Source organism: Nannospalax galili, unplaced genomic scaffold (genome assembly GCF_000622305.1).
Source record: "Nannospalax galili isolate Female #2095 unplaced genomic scaffold, S.galili_v1.0 scaffold185, whole genome shotgun sequence".
Classification (NCBI taxonomy): Eukaryota; Metazoa; Chordata; class Mammalia; order Rodentia; family Spalacidae; genus Nannospalax; species Nannospalax galili.
The window spans coordinates 2,557,680-2,581,917 of NW_008355474.1; the positions used below are offsets into that span (position 1 = coordinate 2,557,680).

At 45.5% G+C, this 24,238-nt stretch overlaps 1 long non-coding RNA gene across 1 annotated transcript; it reads left to right on the forward strand.

The window, feature by feature from the left end:
• Positions 1-9,472: 9,472 nt before the first annotated feature.
• On the forward strand, positions 9,473-13,648 carry LOC108491753. Its single transcript, XR_001872909.2, has 3 exons — positions 9,473-9,807; positions 12,865-13,041; positions 13,390-13,648. It is a non-coding gene; the product is annotated as an uncharacterized LOC108491753 (long non-coding RNA).
• The last annotated feature ends 10,590 nt before the right edge of the window (positions 13,649-24,238 follow it).

A 24,238-nucleotide genomic window follows, 5' to 3' on the forward strand; every position in this document is an offset into this window, starting at 1 on the left:
GGCAAACAGAAGGGCAAGAAAGAACCCACAGCACTGTCACTCCTTTCCCTGCAGTGACGAAATGTGCATTCCTCACAGGACCCTAAGGAGCCAGCAGACTCAGGTGGGAGGCTCCCAGGTGATGGTCTCTTTGCAGGCATAGATCGTTAAACTGGTATGCATTTACTCCAAAAAGTCCACATTCTTCTATTTTCTTAAACTACACTGAAACAACCCTGGATGCACACTTCCCCAGTTTGAAACTGATAAGAAATTCCAGCTCAGAACTTCCCCTCTGTTTCAAGCACAAGAATGCTGAAGAATGGGCTCAGAGTGGCTGCCACCAAGATACTCACTGTCCAAGCCTGCATGATTCATAAATGCAGCTGTCCCATCCCTCTCTGCTTGATGGCAATTAAGGGGCATCAGTCAGAACTCCAAAGCAAAGGTCTGGTTCTTCACTTTGGATCTTGAAAGGAAGTTTGAAATCTCCACATAGCCCAATCCTCTTGTCATAAGTGAAGCTAGACCCTAGAGAAGTGGCATGATTTGCCCAGAATCACTCCATATTTAGCAAGAACACACCCAGGGTTTCCTTCATCTTGGGCCAGCAGTATTTCCCCTGACACACCCAACATACTACAAGTGTGGAAGCAACATCCTCAGGCCAGACCTATGGCACATCCACTTCATTCTCAAACCTTCATGCTAACCCCAAGGAGGTCGCTTCATTATTGAGTGAGTCACATCTCATCTACAACATGGGGGTGGTGACAGAGATCCCTATGGGCCAGTCTGGGAGACCTCCCTTCCCTTCTCTGCTTGTTTTCTTTTCCACCTGCTGGAGTTAAATCTTTCCTGATTAGAAAGACCCTTTGCTTTAACTTCTGCTTCTTATAAACGGCTCTTTTTTTTTTTTTTTTTTTTTTTAACAAAATTTGTGTCTTAGCATCTCTACTGCTGTGATTAAAACACTGACCAAAATCAACTTGGGAAGGAAAGGGTGTATTTGGTTTACAAGCACAGTCTATCATCAAGGGAAGCCAAGGCAGGAACTCAGGGTAGGAATCTGGAGCACAGACCATGGAGGATAGCTGGTTACTGGCTTGCTCCTCCGACCAGTGCTTAGCTTGTGTTCTTTGACAATAGAGGACCACCTGCCCAAGGGGTAGCACCGCCCATAGTGGGCTGGGTCCTCCCACATCACTCAACAATAAAAAAAAAATGCCCAACAGACATGACAACAAGCCGATGGGTTTCCAAGTCACTCACCAGTTATAAACCTCTCCAGCAATTCTTTTCAAGAATACGGATTGCTTACATTTGCCTGTAAAGACTGAGGTCTCACAGACCTCCTTGTTCCTGACTTCAGAACTTCATTTCTTAAGATCCAGCTCAACAGCTCTAATTCTCTTTGGGTAGCCTATCCTCCCTCAAAGCCCTTTCTTAGGGAGAGAGAGAGAGAGAGAGAGAGAGAGAGAGAGAGAGAGAGAGAGAGAGAGAGACACCCAGAGCAAGAGGAGGCAGATCTGGGATCCATGGCTGGGTACAGGGCTTGGTCTGTGACCAGGACCATGAGCAAATCCATGGCCTGGTCCATGACTGGTCCATCCCTGGGTTGATAGCAGAGTTCAGGGCTGGGTCTAGGACTGGGTCCAGGCATAGGTCCATGGCTGGGTCAGGAATGGGATCAGGGATGAATCCATTTCTGGGTTCATGTCTGGGTCCAGGGCTGTATTCATGGCTTAGTCTATGTCTGGGTCCACAGCTGGGACTTGGGCTGAGCTGAAGGATCAGTCTATAGCTGGGTCCAAAGTGGGATCCAGGATGGGGTTCACAGCTAGATCCATGTCTGGATCTATGCCTGGGTCCATGGGCTAGGTCAGAGGGGCCTATGGCTGGGTTATGACTGGGCTCATGGATAGGCTTGTGGCTAAAATTTTGGCTGATGTCCAGCTTTCCTGTTCCTGGGCTCACAGTAACTTCTATGCATCATTCTAGACAAGTGGCCTCAGAGCCTTGGTCTGGAACCTCTGCTGTTATTACAGATAAAGTGGGGAACAGAGCCCTGGAGACCGCTTTGCAGTTCCAGTTCTCCTACAGGCTAACCTTGAGACCTCTAATTGGCCTTACCTCTAGTATAAGCCCTAGTTTTCTATTTATGAACTAATCAGATGGGGCTAAAACTGTGGCCTATAAGGTATGTTTCACAGAGCCCTAGGCTTTTTGTGTACTTCTTCCAAAGCCTGGCAAAGACGGTGGAGTTTGCAAGTTCAGTGTTGGCTTCACTTCCTATTTTCTCTGACCAGAACAAGCTGGTATAAATGAAGCCTCCACACAAGACTGGAAACCATCCAAATGTCCCTCTTTACAGTCCAGTTAACACATGATTGTATATCCACACAGGGACTATCACACAGTTGAAAAAATGAAGACTCTAAAAGAATATCTGGGCATGGTGGCGCACGCCTTTAATCCTAGCACTCAGGAGGCAGAGACAGGCTGATCTCTGTGAGATCGAGACCAGCCTGCTCTACATAGTGAGTTCCAGGTCAGCGGATGGAGGATACAGGAAGATCCTGTCTCAAAAAGACCAAAAAAAAAAAAAAAAAAAGAAAATACTGATCCTATTGCTATATCTGAGCATATTATTTATACCTTAATAAATTCAAAATGTTTGGAGAAAAGAGAAAAAATAAAGATGCTCTCTAAATACTAATAATAAATGTTTATCCAAAAGACAAAATGCAGAACAACATGTAGAATGCTATTTCTTACCTAGTAAAATAGAGAAATAAAAGCAAATATATCAGTGTATGCCTGATTTACATACCAAAACCCTAGAAGGATGTTCTTGAAGCTAGGGTATATCTTGCTATGCAATGAGGTGTGGGGGGTGGTTATGGCAAAGATGAAACCCAAGTAGAAGTGATATTTATCAGTATATACTGCCTTTAAAATGTAAATGATGGCATTGAAGAGTTGGCTCATAGCAGTTAAGAGCGTTGGCTGCTCTTGCTGAGGACTGGGATTCAGCTCCCAGTACCCACATTTCGGCTCACAACCATTTGGAATTCCAGTTCCAGGGGATCTGACTTCCTCTTCTTGCCTCTGTGGGCACTGTACACACATGGTACACTTCCATACATGTAAGCAAAACACTCATACATACAAAATATAAATAAATAAATATTTAAAAACAAAAATAAAAAATTGAATGACATAAATACATTACCTCCTCCCTTATTGAGGCAGGGTCTCATATAATAAAGGCTGGCCTCAAACTCACTATGCAGTTGAGGATGACCCTGAGCTTCTGATCTTCCCGCCTCTACTTCCTGAGTGCTAGGATTAAGGAGTGAACAACCTTCCCTGATCTATGTGGTGCTGGGGATGGAACCCAGGACTCTCTCTTTGCCTGCTAGGAAGCACTCTACCAACTAAGTTATATCCTCACCATAAAACACTACCTTTTCAAAATAAAATTGAAATTAATACACACACACACACACACACACATAGTACAAAATAAATAAATAAATAAAAGATCAGGGGAGAACCACTTGACTAGACAGTTTCTAGATTCCTTTGCAGCCTTGATAAATAGCTGACCCAGGGAACATGGAATGCCTACGAATTCCTGCTGCCAAAGGCAGAGGGGGAAGGGCAAGGCCTGGGGTCCGGGAAGCCCACCTGCTGAGTCTCCAGAGCCACCCCCAGGCCCTCTGTGCACGTGGGAGCTCCCAGGTGTCCCAGACCTATGCTCCCTGAGTTCTCCCCTGACTGGCTGTGCTCCTGGGCTCCCGAGGGTGGAGGCTAGCAGCTGCCCTCTTCTGCCAGCCGGCCAGGAGCGGCCCCACCCACCCGCCAGCAGGATGCAGGCCTGTCTCCAGCCGACGCCAGCCCCAGACTGTGGCCTGAGCCGCGTCCAGGACAGAGCCCTGAGCACAGATGTTCCCATTCTCTGGCTCCCGACGAGCTTCTTGGAAAAATCACGGAGCCAGCCTTTCTCAATCCACCTTTGAGTGGAGAGAAGAGCGGCCCTTCTCTCCTGCGGCCGCGGGCACCTGGCTGCCCGCCCTGGGGGCCAGCCGCAGGCTACTGGTCCATGCAGCCCTTGTCTGCACGGCTGGCGCGGGGCCGAAGTCGCTGTAGGGAGGTGGTGACTGGGAATGGGACACAGGTTCCAACTGGCCCCTTTCTGAATGTCTCCAGGTTCTGGCTTTTCTGGCTGCTTCATACATTGGGCGGTGTCTAGCTGAAGCGAGGGACAGAGCTGCAAAATCCTTAAAGCCCTCTGCACTGGGCTCTGCCGTCAGGCCTGGGTACACTCCTGGTGTCAGAGAGGAGGGAAGAACTCAGGTTCACTGAGGTACTCCCACCTGCCAAGCACTGCGGTGGCAGAGACCTGCAAACCTAGGCTCTGGGATGGTGGAGATGGCTCAGTCTAAAGTGCCTACGTTACAAGCAGGAGGACCTAAGATCTATCCCCAGCATCCACCTAAAAAAGTGTTGGGGAGGGGGGTGTTGGAGAGATGGCTCAGTGGTTAGGAACACTAGCTGCTCTTGCTGAAGACCTGAGTTCAATACCCAGTACCCACTTGATGGCTAACAACCCTCAAGTTCGAGGGGATCCGACACCCTCTTTCTGACCTTGGTGAGCATTGCATGACTAAGGTACACTTACATACATGCAGGCAATACACTCATACACATAAAATAAAAATAATAAATAAATTTTTTTAAAAGGGGGAGTTCCAAGATGGCTCATTGGGTGAAGGTACATGTCACCAATCCTGATGACCTGAGTTTAATCCCCAGGACCCACAAGGTAAGAGAGACTCGACTCCTAAAATTGTCTTCTGACTTCCACACATGACACTCACACATATACACACAAAATAAATACATAACTGTTATTTTGAAACTAAAAAGTAAATTAAAAATTTAAAAGCCGGACATAGTGGTATGTGCCTATAATCCCAGTGTTGGGGAGGCAGAGACAAGAGGATCCCTAGGACTTCCTGGCCAGCCAGTATAGCCAGTTGGTGAGCTCCAGGTTCAGTGAGAGACTCTGTCTGAAAAATATGGTGGAGAGTGATTGAGGAAGACATCTGATATCAACCTCTAGCCTCTGAATGCACATATACCCCTGTGTGTGTGGAAGTATGTACACATGTACATAAATAAATAAACAGATCCAGGCTCTGCCAAAAACCATGTGATCTTGGGTAAGGCACATGAGATAGAGGTAATAAATCATCTAATCAGACAATTGGTGCTGAAAAAAAAAGGGATTACCCTCTGTTCTAGGGTAGAAGATGCAAGGTTAGTGCCAAGTGAGATTTAAGATTCTAAACCCAACTGCCCTGGTTCAAGTCCTAGTTAGCTGGATGATCTTGGGCAGGCAAGTTACTTAGAGTCTTTGTGGTTATGAAAATGGGGATCATTCCAACATAGTACACAAGACTGCTTGGAGAAACAAAGGACTTTAGAATAGTGTTAACTCTGGGCCACGGGCTCCCTTTCTGTTCCAGGCTAGGCTGGTAAGTGCTCACCTAAGTCGGACTTTTCTGGATTTACTTCTGACCAGAGGGGGAGGGTAGGAAGCCCCTTCCAAACCTTCCTTCAGGATGAGGAGCTGTACCTCCCCTCATCCCTCTCCAACCAGCATCTGTTTTTCATAAATCTCTTCAGTTGTGTGCCTGAGGCAACAAAGCCCTCCAAACCACCCATCATGAGGTAAGTGGGTCTCCTAGGCCTTCTGCCAACTTGGCATTTGGCTCTGTAAACTCTAGGGCCATTGCTGCCTCTCTGCCCCTCTGCAGAGGGAGGCTACTATCTTTTGTCATGGTTGCGGTAGCCACCTCTCTGGTTCTTTGCCAGCCACATTCTACTCCCTAGCCAGCCTGATGACCACAGTGGTCAAGTGCATGCTGAGCCAGGAGCCTGTGGCCCATTAGTCCGGAACTGTTGCCACCAATAGCATGCTTGCTGCCAGTTTGAGGCCAGTCTCCACAGGAGCCCCTTAAAGAAAGAGTGTTTGGGCTGCAGATTGTAGCCTAGTTGGTAGAGTGCTTGTCTAGCATGCACAAAGTTCTGGGTTCCATACTTGCCACTGCGCATGGTGGTCCACACCTTTAATCCTAGCCCTCAGGAAGTGGAGGCAGGAGGGTCAGAAATTCATAGTCATCCTTTGCTATATAGGGAGCTCAAGGCCAGCCTGAGCTACATGAGACCCTGTCTCAAAAAATTAAATAAAATATAGCAAAAAGTAAAAAAGGAAGAAAGTATATTATTCTTTCTGGCTCATCAGGCAGTGGGAGAGCCTTCCAGAACATTCTGTGCCTTGATCTTGACAGAGACTGGCAAGGTCTCTGCCCCTTCATTAGCTCTCATCCTTTGCCCCCGTTCCCCTGGCTTTCTCTTCTCTCCACCACAGACTCTACACCACAGTTAAAGTTTTACTCTTGGTGTCAACCAAAATGTGCTCAAATAAAAAAACACCATTTACCATCTCTTGCACAAATGAAGCAGGGCAGCTGCTTTGCCCTTTTAGTAGGAAGCAATTCTTTTTGCATTGAAACAAGCCCTGATATGTTTCAGGTATATTACCCTTGGTCCCATAAGAAACAGAATGTAGGGACTGGAGAGATGGATCAGCAATTAAGAGCATTGGCTGCTCTTGCAGAGGACTTGGGTTCAGTTCCCAGCACCCATATGGCAGCTAACAACTGTCTGTAACTACAGTTCAAGGGGATCTGACAATCTGTTTTGACCTCTGTGGGCATTGTATGACAAGGGTACACAAACATGCAGGCAATACACTTATGCACATTAAAAAATAATAAATAAAACATTTTTTAAAAGAAACAAAATGTAAACATCCACACTCATTTTCAAGCAAAACACCAGATAAACACTACAATCTAGATGCATCGGAACCCAAGTCCTGTCTGTTTTGTCTGCTGATGTGTTCCTAGCACTGGGAAGAGAGTCTGTCACACAGCAGGTGTGTGTGTGTGTGTGTGTGTGTGTGTGTGTGTGTGTGTGTGTAGGCTTGAAGCTGACACCTGGTGTCTCCCTCAATCACTTTCTGCTTGATGAACTCAAAGCTCACCTTTTCTGTCTCCTGAGTACTGGGATTACAGGCAGCTGCCATGCCTGCCTGGCTCTTATGCAGGTTCTGGGATCCAAACTCTGGTCCTCATGCTTGTGTGGCAAGCACTTTATCCACTGAGCCATCTCTCCAGCTCATGGTGGATATCTTCATGAAGCAATACAGCTGAGCACTCAAACTGCCACAACCCAATATTTGAGGATGTCCCCATGGTAGGAGTCATGGTAAGACTGGGCTTCATTCTCATTACAGAAGTTTAAAAGACCAGAGAAATGTTTGCCCTTGCCCATGAGTGGGGCCTGGACACAGAGGTACAAGATCAGATTTTTCCAGACCCTGGCTTCCCAGCACCCTCCTTCCTGCCTGAGTTCTGATCCTGGCCCTCAACCAGAAAGACTCTTCTCCAAGGCATGGCTGTTCTGCTAACAGACTTGTTTTCTGCTTACTTTGACAATGATGTTTTCTCCTGAGTTATAATTTAAAACTTTGGTGTCTAAAAATAGTTTCTGTTATTCCAGCTTATAGATGAGGAAATTGAGGTACAGAGTAGCACTTGCTGAGCACCTACTGTGTTAGGCTGAGGGGGGGTATACACATAAAGGGGCAACTTCAGTACAAGGCAGACGGAAATACAAGGGCCCTTGGATGACCAAGTGCTCACAGGTAACAAGGGAGGAAGCCTGTACAGAGGAAATGGCAAGAGGTGAGCACTGAAGAAGGGAAAAGAGGAATTTTCTAGGTGTAGTGTGCCAGGCTGCAGCACATTATTACAGAAGCTGGAGCCCCTGGCACAGGTAGACCATGGCTGAGCATCACACCAGGGGAGGGACACTAACTGAGGGGAGGCTCCTATTTGGAAACAGGTTTCCTAGCCGTGACCAACAAAAATCATTTTTTTTCTGCTTTCATCAGAAAAGAAATGAAAATAATAACTGGGAACTGACAGAACTGGGAGGGAAAGGCCCATAGGAATGTGCAGCTGGCTCCACAGCAGAGCAAAGTCTGAGTGACACGTTCTCGTCATTGAATCAATCTGTGCAAGACCTGAAGTGCTTGGAAACAGATCAGTGATCTGGTTTGGGAAGGCTGGGGACTCTTGACTTATGATTCTATCAGGTCTGTATGCAACAGGGCAGATCCAAGAAGGATTGATGTGCTGTTCTCAAAAGGCGAGGTTGATGGAGTGCAAAGAATATGGCGGCCTTTATCATGAAAGATGTGACTAGGACAATGGCGAACGCTTGACTTGGTTTTTTGTTTGCTTGCTTTTTCTTTGGTTTTGTTTTGTTTTGTTTTGTTGAGTTAGTCTCCTTTAACCCAGACTACTGTTAAACTCACTATAGAGCTGAGGATAACCTTGAACTCTTCCTGATCTTCCCAAGTCTGTCTCTCTCTCTCTCTCTCTCTCTCTCTCTCTCTCTCTCTCTCTCTCTGCACTTTCAAGTACTATCTCATTCTGTAGCCCAGAATGGCCTTGAATTCACTATGTACCCCGAACTAGCCTCAAACTCTTGGCAGATCTCCAGCCTTAGCCTCCCAAATACTGGAATTTCTTTCAGGCATGAGCCACCACACCTGGCTTAAACTTGTGTGTGTGTGTGTGTGTGTGTGTATGTGTGTGTGTGTGTGTGATATGTGTGTGCATGTGAAGACCAAAGTTCAATTGCAGGTGTAGCTCCTCAGGCACTGTCCCTTTGGGTTTTTTCTTTGGGTGGAGGGTGTTTGTTTCATTTGGGTTGGTTTGCCTGTCTCTTTCTCCCCAGTATTAGGACTACAGGAACAAGCCACCATGCCTGGCATCTTTACATGGGTTCTTGGAATTAAACAGATCCAGTGAGTAAGTACTTTACCCGTCGAGCCATCCCCTCAGTCCAAAGTCTTAGCTTACAAAAAAAAAAAGCAGTACAAAATACAGAGTGAGAGAAAGCAAGATTGTGGGTAGGGGGCCAGGTGAGAAAACCTGTCTCGACCTGCGAGACAGTCAACGTGGGTACCTGGAGAGAGGAGAGGGGACTGAAAGGGACAAGAGACGCGAAGAATGGAGACAAGACAGGCTTTCTGATCAAGTCTCGTTTATTGAACATCTACACAAAGTTTTTATAGTGAGGGAAAAGGGGGAAGTTGGCAGGGATAAATCCATTGAGGCAGAGCAATTCAATTAACAGAACAATTATAATTACACCACACCAACTAATCACAGAGTAAATTCCATAGTAACACCACAATTCTATAGCAAGTTATAAATCAATTATAGGGTTACACCTGCATGATTACAAGGTAATGCAAAGATGTTTTCTAAGCAGTTCCATGAGAAATGAGGGAGTCTCTCAAGCAGTAAGTGCCCAAGTTAGAACAACATGTTTGTGTGAGGCTTTCAAGTATAGTCATCTGGTTAATCTCAAACCAGGTCAGCCTTGATGTCTGGAAAACAGCTTTGCCAGGAACCAGGTCTTGCTATATTCTGGGGTGGGGGCCTACGGCTCTCCACAAAAACCTGAGTGCTCCAGGAGAGCACAGGGGAGGTCTTGAGCTGAGGCGAGGAAGATGAGAAGAGAGGCAGGAGATGCTCAGATCAAAGGATCTTAGGACTGGAGAACAATGGCATGAAGCACAAAAAAGAGAGGAGAGCCCAGTTAAGTTCTAGCTTCTGACTTTCGTGATGAGCTAGATGAAGGAGTCACAACACCAAGCAGAACTGTATAAGAAAGGTAAGGTGGAAGCAATGTGCAGGGGAGAATCATGGGCCAGGCTGAGCCTCAGGACTGTGAAGGTGAACAGGATTCGAGTTTAAGAAGGAAGCTGACATCTGGGAACACAAACTTGACTCAATAGGCCTTAACATATATGCCAGAATGCATGAAATCCAGTGGGAGCACTATGGGGCTGCAGATAGGGGAGGGGGGCTAAATATGATTAAAATTTATTGTATGAAATGCACAAAATTCAATAAATATATATAGATATGTATATATTGAAAAAAGAAAAGAAAGAAAGAGGTTGCTGAGTGATCAGCTAATGGGATCCTTGCAACTACAGAGCTAAGCAGGATTCCCCAGGGAGGCAAGACACGCTTGAGACGCAGGAATGGCTAAGAGCTTAGTGCAGCAGGAACTGATATTTAAGCAGCAAGAAGAGCAATCTAAGAGGTAAGCAGCGAACCAGAAGACTTGTATCAACAATAATATTAACAACAATAATGAGAGAAGGGAGCCACAAGAAGGTATGATCACACTGCTTGATGCTGCAGGTACCCTCCCTTTAAAGATCAGCATTGGAAATTTTCTGTTATGCTGGGCCTCTGGAAGGTCATGGAGAGCCTTAGTGCAGTTTCAGTGAAGATTTGAGGACGAAGCCAGCACTGGAGAGGGACAAGGAGAGAAGACAGCGACCACAGACTTCTTTGGGGAAAGGGCGATACAGCAGTAGCTGGAGGGAGCCCAGGGTCACAGAACATAGGTGCACGCCATGGCACCTCCTGTTTTGAGACTTCAATCCACCAGAACATCCAAATATTGACCCAAGGTTCCAAAGGGGAAAACAGTTTTTAATACCTGAAACATGATCAGCTATGAATCATGATGACAGTGAATTGAATCAATTATGCAAATAGTGGAATGTGTTTGTCATCAAACTGTGTAAGAAGCCCAACTTTTAAAAGTCAAAACAGGAAGGCCAGGCATGGTGGCGCACGCCTTTAATCCCAGCACTTGGGAAGCAGAGGCAGGTGGGTCTCTATGAGTTCAAGGCCAGCCTGGTCTACATAGTGAGTTCCAGGAGAGCTGGGGCTACAGGGGGACCTTGTCTCAAAAAAGACAAAAAAAAAAAAAAAAAAAATTAAAACAGGAAACCAAATAAAAAAAAAAGAGGCTATTATTGTGGAGAAATCTATTGCTAATACTAGCTATCATTCTTGCTTTGAAGGCTTGTTTTGTTTTGCTTTGTTGAAACAGGGACTCATATATCCAGGCTGATCAGGTGCTCCCTATGCAGCCTTGAACTTCTGATCCTCCTGTGAAGCTCCCCCTTCCATGTGCTAGGACTGCAGGTGTGCACCAAGATGCCTGGCTTGTTCTTGCTTTCTTCATCAATCTGCTTCCATGAGGAGCATGTTGCTGTCTCCCTCTAGTATTTCTGCTTTTTATATTTCTTTTATCACTTCTCAGCCTTTTGGCAAAGTGCAGGTCTATATATTTTTCCTCATAATTCATTCAGCTGTTGTTTCAGAAGTGCTTTCTAGTGTAGAATGCAGTAGCTAACAGTCATGTGTGGCTACTTAAATTTCAATTAATTAAAGTAATGTAAGAGCTAAAATTTAATTCCTGTACCACTCTAGCCAATTTCAAGTCTTCGATACCCACATGCTATTGGTTATTGTTCAGAACAGTACAGATATAGAACATATCTTTTGTTCAGACTACCTTGCTTTACATAACCCAAGGCTATGTGGTTAGGTACATACTTGTTCATTGCAGCATTACTACACCAACATTATAATTACCTGAACAACAACAACAACAAAGCCTGACTCTTGCATTTAGTTTTTAGGAGTGAGCCCAACTTCAGAAGATACTCATCCCCTCAGAGATTTCTTGCAACTGTCTCCTGGAACTGTGCTGATAGAACTCTCTTGCTGGAACTCTCTCCCTGGAACTGTGTCCTGCAGCCCAGATCCACTCATAATTTTATTCAAAATGGTTTCTCCAGCTTCAGTTGGGGAAGTACAAGTTTGGCTCCACACTAATCTTAACAGACCATCTAGCCTTTACATCCCCAGTTCTAGAATACCTCATTCACCCAAGGTCATGAGTCATTCCCCATTTCTACTGTGTGCAATGAAGGTTAGTGTTCTTGATTTCAGCACTTTGATATTCTAATTCTCAGGTATATCATTCATTATCTTTTTGGAAGGAGTACCAAATTGAAGTTCCCAGGGCACAAGACATAAGAGTACATGGTTTTGCTGCAGTTAAAGATTATTAGAACAGACTGTGCTTGTTTTCATAAGTCATTCCCACTGCTCATTATCGTTGTTTCCTCTGTGTTTCTTTCATCAATTTATAAAATGCCTTATATTTGCTACCTAAAATATTTGTCAGAAATTCAGTTTGTAACCTAGGCTTTGCCTGATTTACACTTGTCCAAAATAGCCTTCTCCATATGTTTGCTTGATTTTATTTTTCCATGATGTACCTAAAATCTTTCTCTTTTTTCTTTTGCTAAATAGCCTTAGCTGGCTTAGAACTTGGTCTGTAGACCAGGCTTGCCTCAAACTTGCAGCAATCCTCCTGCAGCTGCCTCCCAAGTACTCCCAGGCGCTGCCCATACCTGACTAGCACACAAAAAACTTACACATTCCTTAAGAAAAATGTTTCAATTTTCTTGTTATTCAAAGTGCTAATGAATCAGAAAATAAAAAGCCATTTGAGGGAGGCAGAGGCAGATGGATCTTTGAGGTCAGCCTAGCCTACGAGACTATGGCCAGTGAGACATGTATTTAAAAAAAAAAATGACTTAAAACTATTACAGTTGTTGAAAAGATTCACATCCAAAATTTCATGCTGGTTGGTTCAAGTCCATTTCTTTGTTATCCAGCAACCATTTTTCTGCTCTTATTGCTTGCCTGTTGAATTTCCCCTGAGGATTAGTTCAAGTTTTTCTGTTTTCTTAAATTCGGTCACTCTTGGTGGCAGTCTGAAAAGTGGTCTGCCAAAATACATCTGTATCAAATCCCCAGAACTTGTAAATGTTCCCTTGTTTGGAAATAGACCTTTGCAGATGCTACTAAGGGTCTCAAAATGAGGAGATGATCCTGGATTACCTGGATGGGCCCTGGATGTCATCCCAGGTATTCTGAAAGAGAGGCAGGAGGAGATCATTCACTACCACAACCAAGGAATGTCAAGAGAAGGTGGAGGCCAAGAGGAGAGTGTGGTTTCCACAAGGTGAGGAACATCATGGAATGCTGACTACAGCCAAAAGGGAGACAAGGCAAGGAGCACCCCACTTCATATGAAGACTTTTGATTAGCTGGGACAGAACAGCGTAGAAGAGGAAAGATTTACTTTGTCTTATGGTTTCTGGGGGTTCAGTCCTGGGTCGGTTGACCCCATGCACTTAGGAAGAACGTCATGACAGCGGGGTTGTGTGGTGGAGGAGGTTCTTCATCTCTTGGTGACCAGGAAGCAAACAGAGGGACCGTGAACCAGGCACAGCCTTCGAAGACACGCCCCAATGACATACTTCTTCCATTTAGAACACCCTCATCTCCTAAAATTTCCATGTCTCCCCAGGTAACACCACCAGCTGGGGACCAAGCATGCAACATGTGAGCTGACAAGGAACATTTCAGATCTAACCCATAACACCCCCAAGACTCTGCAGAGGAAAAGTAGCTCTTGCCTTCAGACTTCCAGCCCTCTAGTACTGAGAAAATAAACTTTTATTGTTGTAAGCCCTCAAGGTTGTGGTAATTTGTTATGGTCCTGAGAAAAAGAATACACTCCCCAAACTCTCAGCTATTTAGTTGAAAACCAGGACCCAACTCTACTTCCTGCAGTGAAGTTCATAATTTCTGTACTTCTCCCCACTAGAATTCTGTTTCTGTATCCTCACAGTATCTCACTCTTCATTTGGTATGGTTGGAACTGTCCTTTCTTCCAGGCTATTGTTGTCATTCATGCTCTGCCCATCTCTACACTCCATGACTCTGAGCTTCAGCTGCCTTTCAGGAAAGCATTACTTTACTATGGATATATAAAAATTGCTATCTGGGGCCACCAAGATGGCTTAGAAGGTAAAGGTGCTTGCAGCCAAGGCTGATAGCCTGAGTTCCATCTCCAGGGCTCACATGGTTGAAGGAGAGAACAGATTCCCACAAGATGTCCTCTGACTTTCACATGTCTGCTGTGGGATGCACATGCCCACACACATATGTGTACATGCACACGAACACAAATAAATGTAATAAAATTAATATCTGTTTGATATTTGAGGTGCACAGAAGTAAGGCATGTGCCAACATGCCCAGCAGGATTACCTCTATTTTCTAAATCACATCGTACATGTTAGATATTTTCCTGCTTTCCTATTTGGAATATTGCTTTCTGACTCCTTAATATGAAATATGAAGATAACAAGTATGTATACATACATCTCACTGACCCTTATCTTCCCAAAAGATTTACATCAAATTGGAGCAGGGGTGGTAAATCAATATTCAAAATTTATGATACTGGGTGTGGTGGCACATGCCTTTAATCCCAGCACTTGGGAGGCAGAAGCAGGTAGATCTCTGTGAGTTCAAGTCCAGCCTGGTATACATAGCAAGTTCCAGGCCAGCTGGGGCTACCAGGAGACCCTGTCTCAAAAAGACCAAAAAAAAAATTTATATTATTATTACATGAAGAATATCTACTATTTTGTGCATTTTTAAAAAAAAATTTCTTAGTATGAATAATTGTCTTCTTTTGAGACAGGGTCTCTCTGTAGCCCCAGCTGTCCTGGAACTCACTATGTAGACCAGGCTGGTCTTGAACTCACAGAGATCTGCCTGCCTCTGCCTCCCAAGTGCTGGGATTAAAAGTGTGTGCCACCATGCCTGGCTTTTCCTTTTCTTTCTTCCTTCCTTTCTTTCTTTTTCTTTCTTTCTTTTTTTTTTTTTTTGACACAATCTTACTGTGTAGACCAGGCTGGCCTCATATTCACAGAGATCCACTGTGTTGTTTTAAAATTCTTTTTTCATTTTTATTTTATGTGTATGACTGTTTTGTCTGGTGGTATGTAAATGCACATGTATACAGTACCCACAGAGGCCAGATTCTCTGGAACTGGAGTTAAGGACAGGTGTTAGCCACCACATGGATGCTGGGGACAGATCAGCAAGAACAGTCAATGCTCTTAACTGCTGAGCCATCTTTCCAGCCCCCATAGTCTCATTTTTTAAGAACTTAGTCTTCTAGGTGCCTATCATCAATTCAGTTCAAAGTAACCAATAGAACTACAGCTCTCCTTTTGTTACGACTCCGTTCTCTGTTTAAAAATAGCCAGGACTCTGAGCAGCTTTGCTGCGCTTGAGTTGCCCCCTCTCTGGGCTCTACACACAGCTTCTTCAGGTGCAGCCTTCCCCATTCCACTGGGAATATTTTTTTCACCTGTGTCTCATATTGGGCCTCCTCTTTCTCAGTTTCCTCCTCCATTTAGTATGAAGCACATCCACCAAAGCGTCTTTAAGAAGGAATAGGGAAAGCAAGTATCTGGAAGTACATTTTTTTTTTTTTTTGAGACAGGGTCTTACTATGTAGCTCTGGTTGGCCCAGTACTCACTGTGGAGCCTAGGCTTGCCTCGAACTCACAGCAATCATCCTGCCTCAACCTTCCAAGTGCTGGGTTACAGGCATGTACCATCAAAAATTTCTTTAAGTATATACCTTTATTTTGCCTTCATAAGTGACCTGTAGTTAAGGCAGGTAAAAACTGTAGGCTGGAAACAGTCCCTCAGGATAGTGAAGCAACTCATCTTCAAGCTTTCGGTCTGATGCCCTTCTGATGCCTAGCCTGGGACGTGTACCCTGCCACTCCTCTCTAGAGGCTTCTCTTTACCTGCAGTGATCTAACTTCCACAGTGGTATGTCTTGGTGCAAGCCTTCCTTTCTCCACCTTGCTGAACCTCTCTCAAGTCCTTTGTCTACTCAGAAGATCATATCCCCAGTTCTGGGAATTTTTCCTCCTCTCTGTTATAAGGAAAGTTCCTGGAAAGAACCACACCTTCTGCAAGGCTGAATAAATGATTAGTGCTTCCATGATCATGGAACGGTTGGAATGTTGTAGATACAGAGCCTGATTACAGCTTAACTTGGGTCATCTTTAGCTCCCTTCATAGTCATTTATTACCCAGCTCTGTATATGACTTAACGTCTTTGTGGCCATTAGGTAAATCCTTTGGGATGTACAAACAAACCGTTAGCTTCCACCAAACAAAAGGCTGAGAATGAGCCTGGTGTGGTGGTGCTTTTAATCCCAGCACTCCGAGATTGAGGCCAGCCTGGCCTACATAGAAAGTTCCAAGCCAGCTGGGGGTACAGAGAGACCCTGCCTCAAAACAAACAAACAAACAAAAAGGCTAAGAATGTCATCAGACAGCATCTGAGGCCTGAGGTGAGATTTCCCCACTTTGCTGTAACCTGCCTACCTGTTGTTTCCATCAATGTATTTGAAAAGTTCTTGATTTATAACTTTCTTTGTTCTGTTATTATAGAAACTATGAAACTTCTGTCATGTTAGAACATGGGCTTTGAGTAACCTGAAGCTGTCTTCCTGGGTCAGAATATTTGGCTGCAGAATAAACTCTCATCCCCTTTGAGGAGAGAGTTGTGCTTTTGTATTGACACTATTTTTTTTTGCTTTTCTCTTTCTGGAACTCCTACTTTAAAGACATTAAATTCCTAGCTGGATCCTCTAACTTTCTCATCGAATCTTCCCTATTTTCTCCTTTTGGTTAGTCTTCTGAAAGATTTATACAACTTGATATTTTCATGGTGTTTCATAGACTTTAATGTTTATGCTATATTCTTAATTGTGGTAGAGACAGGCAGATCTCTGTGAGTTCAAGATCAACCTGGTCTACATAGTAAGTTCCAGGCCAGCTGGGCTACAGGGGAGACCCTGTCTCAAAAGACTGAAAAAGGAAAAAAGAAAAAAAAAAAGAAAGGAAAGAAAAATATTTTATCATTTTTATTTTGGCATATTTCCTGCATGTGTGCAAGTGCACCTGAGTCATACAGTGCCTGTGGAAGCCAGAAGATGTTGGATCCTCGGAACTGGAGTTATGGATGGTTGTTAGCCACCATATGGGTGCTGAGAATCAAATCCAGGTCTTCTGTAAGAGCAGCCAGTGCTCTTAACTGCTGAACCATCTTTCCAGCCCTGTGACAAACATTTTTTATTCTTTTTAAATGGTATTCTTACTTACTTTTGGGGTGTAATATCTCTATTCTCTGAATATATGAATTATAGCGGGTTATTTTCTTCCTTTTTCTTTTTGAGTTTCCTTCCCTCATCTTACCCTCAATGTTCACCTTCTGTTTGTTTGGCTATCTGCCTGGCATCCTTTGCTGGCTATTTACATTGAAGAACAAGACACTACAAGTCTGCTTGAGAACTTTCTTGGTATGAATGGCCTTGAACAGGGCCTCATGGTGTGGGGGGATGAACAGACCTGCATCTGTGCCTTTGGGAAGTGCTGCACTCACCTTTCCATTGTTGTGGCATAATACCTGAGACAGCTTCTGTGGAGGAAAGCTTTATTTGGACTAACAGCTTCAGAGGTTCCAGCCCGTTTGCTTGGCCCTGTCGCTTAGGGTCTGTGATGAGGCAGGGCATCATGAGAGAGAGTATGTGGTAGACCACAGCTGCTCGGCTCATGATGGCTGAGAAGCAGAGAGAGACAGAAAGGGCATGCCCCTAGTGACCTAACTTCCTCCATTAGGCCCCACCTCCCAATATTTCTTCTACTTTCCAATAGCATCACAGATTGGGACAAAGTCTTCCATGCAGGAGCCTTTGGGGGACACCCAAGATCTAAATAATAGGAATCCCACCCAGCAATATCTGTAGGTCATTGGCATTGTCTTGGTAAACTTACTCAGAGAAATCCTTCAGCCTCACACCAGGGAGAAGGGATGGACAGACAAGTCTGGGGGCAAAGCATGGAGAATCGGACAGATGTGAGAGGGCTCCCTAACTCAGAATGCTACAATCACCCCAGACTTAACCCCTAATGATCACAAGATTGATCTTCATTTTAAGAACTATCATTTCAAGACATTTTGATAATGTAATCATATAATTATATCTGCTGAGATAGATATTTTCACTTGGCATGATTCTCTGGAGAGTCACCCAAGTTGTTGAGTGTGTCAACAGTTTGTTCCTTTTTGTTCTGGGCAGAATTACATGCTATGGACACGTTATAGTTTATCTAATCATTCACTTGTTGACAGACATACAGGTTGTTTCCACTTTGGGACTATTATGAGGAAAGTTGTTAGAAACATTCATGCCCAGGTTTTTGTTGTGAAAACATACTTTTGTTTTTCTTGGATAAAGATTCAGGAATGCAATGGCATGTGTCTTCTAACTATAGCCTAAGGAGTAGGTGTGACAGGGTATTACTCTCCTGAAGGACCAGCTGATCCCAGGCTGGTGCCACCCCTGGGATGATACCCAAAGCGAACCCTGTAGCATCTTTGCTCAAAGCCTCCCTTTGATTGTGTCCTGGAGCCCAAGGTGTATATTGCTATCTCTGAGCCTCACACTAACCCTCAGAAGAGGTTACCATCAGCACCAAGGTACAGTAGCTCAGGAACCAGAGTGGAGAGAGATTCTGTCCAGTGTCACCCAGCCAAGAAGCAACCAAACCAACTTCAGACTGTGCCTCCGCCTGTGGGTCCTGCCCTTTCTTCTGTTGCACCTCAGGCCAGATTTCTGAGGTTGGAGAGGTGCTCCAATATGTGCCATGCAATTCCAGTCTTTTCATGTCCCTTGGAGGAAAGATGCTAACTCAAAAGAAAGAATGCTTTTTAAAATCTGTTCCTCAGCCAGGCTCCCCCTTCATCCCAGCTGTTCTGTCAGAAAGAGGGTCATGGGTGGGGGTCAGTCAAGCAGGGCTGCTCCAGCTCCAAACCTAGATAATGGCACAGGAGAAGCACTGAGACCTCCAGCCTACAACAAGGGTTCAGACCTGTGTTCCCTGGACCTCCTCAGGTTCGCCTGGCCTCCCTGGGGCCTGGAGCAGAGGCCTCCGGGTTCTGCCATGAACCGCACATGGCTTGAAAGGAGGGTGTTGGGGCTGGGCCAGCACCCTGCCCTTTCCTCCAGCTTTCTCATCCCACAGCAGGAAAAACATATGTTCTTTCCATATAGAGGAGAAATTGTTCCAAGAGTGAGTAAGTTTTTTGGCCATGGAGGCAGCACAGCCCATAACACTGGGCAGGAAGCTGGGCACTGTTGGTTCCTGCTCCTGGAAGCTGGGCCATACTGAGTTGGCTGACACTCTTGGAGAGGATGGGAGCAGGGGGTGGTTCTTGATGCACCTAGGACATTGAACTGTTCAGAGCAGGGGCTCGGAAGAATGCTGAAGATCTCTCATGTGAACAGATGGGAACATTTTCCCCACTCAAGATGGAGGAGCAAAGGGCCAGGGGGTTGCCAGGGGCAGAGCCAGTCTGGGTTTGAGTCAGAGATGTGAGTCAGATAGGTATGCTTAGTCGGGCAGGGTCATTTCTAGATAGACTGTCATTTCCAGTGACTCCCTCAAATTCTCCTTTATGCTTCAGGGTTAGGTAACAGGGAGTGACCCTTGTCCTCAATGCCAAATGTCCTTCTACCAGCCCTGGCTGGTTGGGTGACACTGCTCTTTTCTGGCTGGGCTGGGTCTGAGTTGTCACCCTTATTTTCCTCATTGGTTAAGGACCCACTGTGTGATACCTGGGGAAGGTGAGGAGGGCTGGGTTAGGGAGAATAGGGTGTGGGGTGTTGGACTGGGTAGGGTGGTGTGGGGTGTTGGGCTGAGTAGGGCATCTGAGTGAAAACAATGAAGAAATATAGTGCACGATGTAGTTAATCATCTGTCATGGGATCTCTCTAGGCCTAGGATAGCTGGCCCCAGGTGAAGGGAAGTCAGTACCAGTGAAGAGGTGGTCTACAGCTTAGATGTTAGACTTGTGCCTTGTGAGCCAGATGCAGCCTTGAAGTTGGGACCACTGGCCAGTCTTTTGGGTAGCCACAGTCTGCGAGGACTGAGTGGCTATTGCTCTCTCCAACAGGGAGGGCACTCCAGTTTTCCGTGGCTGGGCTTGTGCCTGAGGCATTTAGATCTGGGCCCTCTGAGCAGAAGCTGACCACAAATTTTTCTCCCTCCTCAGAGTCAATCTGGGAGTGCCCCCAGGACAGCTGGGGAACTAGGAGTCAGTGCCTTGTAAGATGTAGCCTCTTCCCACAGGTTTTGTACCCCTGGGTAACAACTGGGCTCTGGGGCATCCAGGTATTCCCACCTGAAGTAGGAAGTTGAGTTGATTTCCTTTAAGAACGCTCTGCTTTTGAGAATTCAGGTCCATCCCACCTATCAAAACAGCTTGAGACACAGAAAGAACAGTAGGCTGGGAGACAGAACCTGGGGGCACCTTGGACCTGGGGGCACAACTCAGCTCCTCTCTGAGAATCAGGAGTAATAACCAAGTGAGGAAAAACTAACAGATCCCTACCTAGCACCCAAACTTTTTTTTAAATTTAATACATTTAAACTTAATACTGTATTTACATCATTTCCATTCCTCCCTCTCCTCCCCCGCCTACACCTCTCAATTTCATGACCCCTTCTGTTTTCTTCTTTTAAAATATTTTATTTTTAAAAAGTTATTCTTTTTATTTTATGTGTATGAGTGTATTACTTTCATGTGTGTAAGTGCACCCGTGTCGTGCAAGGCCCACAGAGGTCAGAACAGGGTGTTGGATTCTGTGTAACTGGAGTTACTTATGGTTGTCAGCGGCCATGTGGGTGCTGGGAACCGAACCCAGGTCCTCTGAAAGAGCAGCTAATGCTCTAACCCTGAGCCATCACTTCAGCCCCCTCATCAGTTATTTTTATTGTTTTGTTTTTAAAGCTACCTAATGACTCATCCTGTGTTGGCTCTGCCCTCGAGGCAAAAACATGACCTAAGGCTGCCACCTAGTGGCCAGTGGCAGTCAGATATAGCTGGCTTCAAAGCACCCAGTGGCTTTGAAGGTTCATAGAAAAATTACAGACCAGCGGGGGGTGGACCCTGAGAATACAAGCTGCATTCTCCCTTCATGGGAGGGAGCTCCCAAGTCTCCAGAGGTCAGTAGCATAGATGAAAGACACTGCCATCATAAGGCACCTCAGGTTTGTGGTCAGGCAGGACCAGATTGGAATCCCTCAAGTCCTTAAACTTACCTATTTTGTGCTTTGTTTTGAAACAGGTCTCTAGTAGCTTAGGCTGGCCTCAAGCTTGCTATGTAACTGAGGATGATGTTTCTGGTCCTCCTCTGCCAGCCTCCCAAGTGCTGAGGATCCCAGGTGCATAACACCATATCCAGTTTACGTGTTGCTAGGGACTGAACCCAGGACTTTGTGACTACCTGGTGAACACTCTACTAAATGAGCTACATCCCCAGCCCCTTTTCCCTGAGCCCCTTGTCTGGGAAGCAGGGTTACCTAGGACCCAACTTGTGGGGCTTCAATCCTTTTTCTGCATGAGCAGGAAGCCCAGGGAGTAGAGGCTGGGCAGATGACCAAGTCTTCAGGTGCCTTGATAGGACAGTTGTCAACTGTGGTTACGCATTGCAGTCACCTGCCACTCAGGCAGTGCTTCTTAAAGCCTGGACCCCACAACAGCAGCAGCAGCAGCAGCAGCAGCAACAGCAGCCAGAAACTTGTTAGAGCTGGAAATGTGTCATATGCTTGCAATCCCAGCATCCAGAAAGCCCAGGCAGAAGGATTGCCCTGAGTTTGAGGCCAGCTTGGGCTACATAGTAAATTCCAAGACAGCCTGAGCTAAAGAGTGAGACCCCGCCTAAAAGAAATAAAACAACAACAAAGTAAGAAAGAGGGAAAAGGGGAAAAAAAGCAAGCATATTTTGGGGCTCCAAATTGTTGGGGGACCCTGCTGCTAAGGCTGCAGTCCACCATGTCCAGATAGCTCTAAGGGGCTTGGTGCTATATGGAAGGACTCCCTTTCTCAGCAGGTGCCTCCTCCTCTCTGCCTGACTTACCTGAAAAGTGCCACCAAGCACAGATGCCTGACCTTATTTGGAACATGACCTTTGGCATAGTTACCTGAAATAAAACTGCCCCCAGGTTTTTTCTGTATGATAATCTGCCTCTACACTATATTTTCCCTAACCCCCACTGAATAAACAGAGCTGTATCACTGAATCTGACTCCCCAGAAGGTCTTTTATGTCATGCCCACTGGCCGTCCTGACCCCGTCCGTCGCTTCTGCTCCCTTTGTCCTCGTGGATCAGTGGCCAACGGCCCTTGAGGGGAGGGAGAGACCCACAGCTGGCGCCCAATGTGGGGCTCCTGGAACGCGCAGAGTAAGTACCCCCTCTCTCTACAAGAGGGTAGCGGCAGCTTTGCCTTGGCCATCCCACCCTTGAGGCTCGGCAGTCTCTCCTTCCTCGTGGATTGGTGGCTCACGGCCCTCGAAGGGAAGAAGAGACCCACACCAACCCAGTCCAGTAGAATGGGAAATTGCTGGAGTGGGGCAGTAGCCCAGAGGCACTAAGGTCCTGGGGTTCCTCAGAAAGCACTTCTGGGCTTCAAAGTGCCAAGAATCAGGATCACTTCAACAACAACAACAAAAATACACCAGGGACCCTACTGCAGGTATCCTAGGTGAGTGGAGCTGCAGTGGGACCCAGCACAGGTGAAAATATCAACCACACAATTGATTCAAACGAATTGAGACCCTTCTATCCACACACTCAGCTCTTCCCTCAGGCAGCTGAACTCTCCCTTCGGGTCCCCAGAACCTGCAGGTGGCCCCTGTAAGGTAGTTTAGATATTAGCAGGCATGGAGGACTTTGGGCTGTACCATCCCTCATAGTCTTCAGCTTGTAAAACAAAGGACAGGAACAGCTGGTTGTTAACGATCAGAAAATTGGGACCAGAATCATTTTTCTCTATGTGGGAGGAAAAGTGACCTCCTAGGCTGAAGTGACCACCTCAACTGCCTGAATAATGAATAACCATTTGAAAACAGGCTCCATGAAGTCCTGAAGCTTATGAGATTCTTAGATAACTGGAAACCTTTCAATAAAGAACAAAAACAACATTCTGAGATATGCATCACTGATCCTCTACCTGAAGAGTCAGTGGGAGCTAATCCAAACACATTTTCCCATCATGGAACAGAACAAAGGCCTCAAAGGAAAGTTGAGGGTTTGTTGTTCTAGAGATAATAGAGTAAGAAGCCTGCCTGCTGTGTAGATTGGGGCAGTGGTCTCTTTGTACTGTCTGCTCTCCCCTTTGCGGAAGTGGAAGGCGCTTGCTTTGCAATAAACTCTGTCTTGTACCCTGTACTCTGTGGGTCACCTCTGAATTCTTTCAATGAAAATCACAAGGACTAGGGAGACAGGGGAGTCCAGACGGATTCCAGAAACAATCCATGAAATGAAGATAGTTAATAACACTTGGTGGGTGCCTAGCTGAAAACAGGGATGCTGCTGGGGGAGTTCTGCAGACATCTCACAAATACCAAATGTTATGATTTTCTGTTTTACAGATGGAGAGACGGAGACACAGAAAGACTGAGTAAACTGTTGTTGGTCACAAAGCCAGCCTTCTGACCTAGTTCCTTCTGACTCCAGACGTCTTTATTTTACAAATAAGGGAGGATGACTCACCATATCTCAAGATGAGATAGGTGGACCCCTGAGCAGGGAACCACACCAGGAAACAAATATAAATGCAATAGGGACAGGGCAGCAGAGCCCTTAAGCTGCATGATTCCAAAGTGACTTCTTGAATGTGCAGGGTTCAAGATACTAAGAAAATTGAGCCAGGCCCGGTGGCTCAGGCCTATAATCCCAGCTACTAGGGAGTGTGAAGCAAGAAGAGTGTCAAGTTCAAGGTCAGCCAAGGCAACTTAATGAGACCCTATCTTAAAATAAGAAGTCAAAAAAAAAAAAAAAGGAGGTGTCCTTGTGATGTAGCTTGGTAATAAAGTAGTCACCTAGCATGCACAAAGGTCCTGCATTCAATCTTCAGTATTGGAATGAGGGAGGAAAGGAAAGAGAAAGGAAGAAAGAGAAAGGAAGAAAGAAAGAAGGAGAGAGGTTGGCAAGATAGCTCACTGGGTACTTGTCATTAATCCTGGTGACCTGAGTTTGATCCTTGGGACCCACAAGGTGAAAGAAGAGAAATCCAAGGGTTGTTCTCTAACTGCCACATGTGTACCATGGCACAAGTGTACCCAAATATAACACACAAATAAAAGAAAGAAAGAAAAAGAAAGGGAGAGGGATGTAAGGGGAAGGAAGGAAGGAAGGAAGGAAGGAAGGAAGGAAGGAAGGAAGGAAGGAAGGAAGGAGAGAAAAAATAGAAAGGGAAGTCAAGAGAGA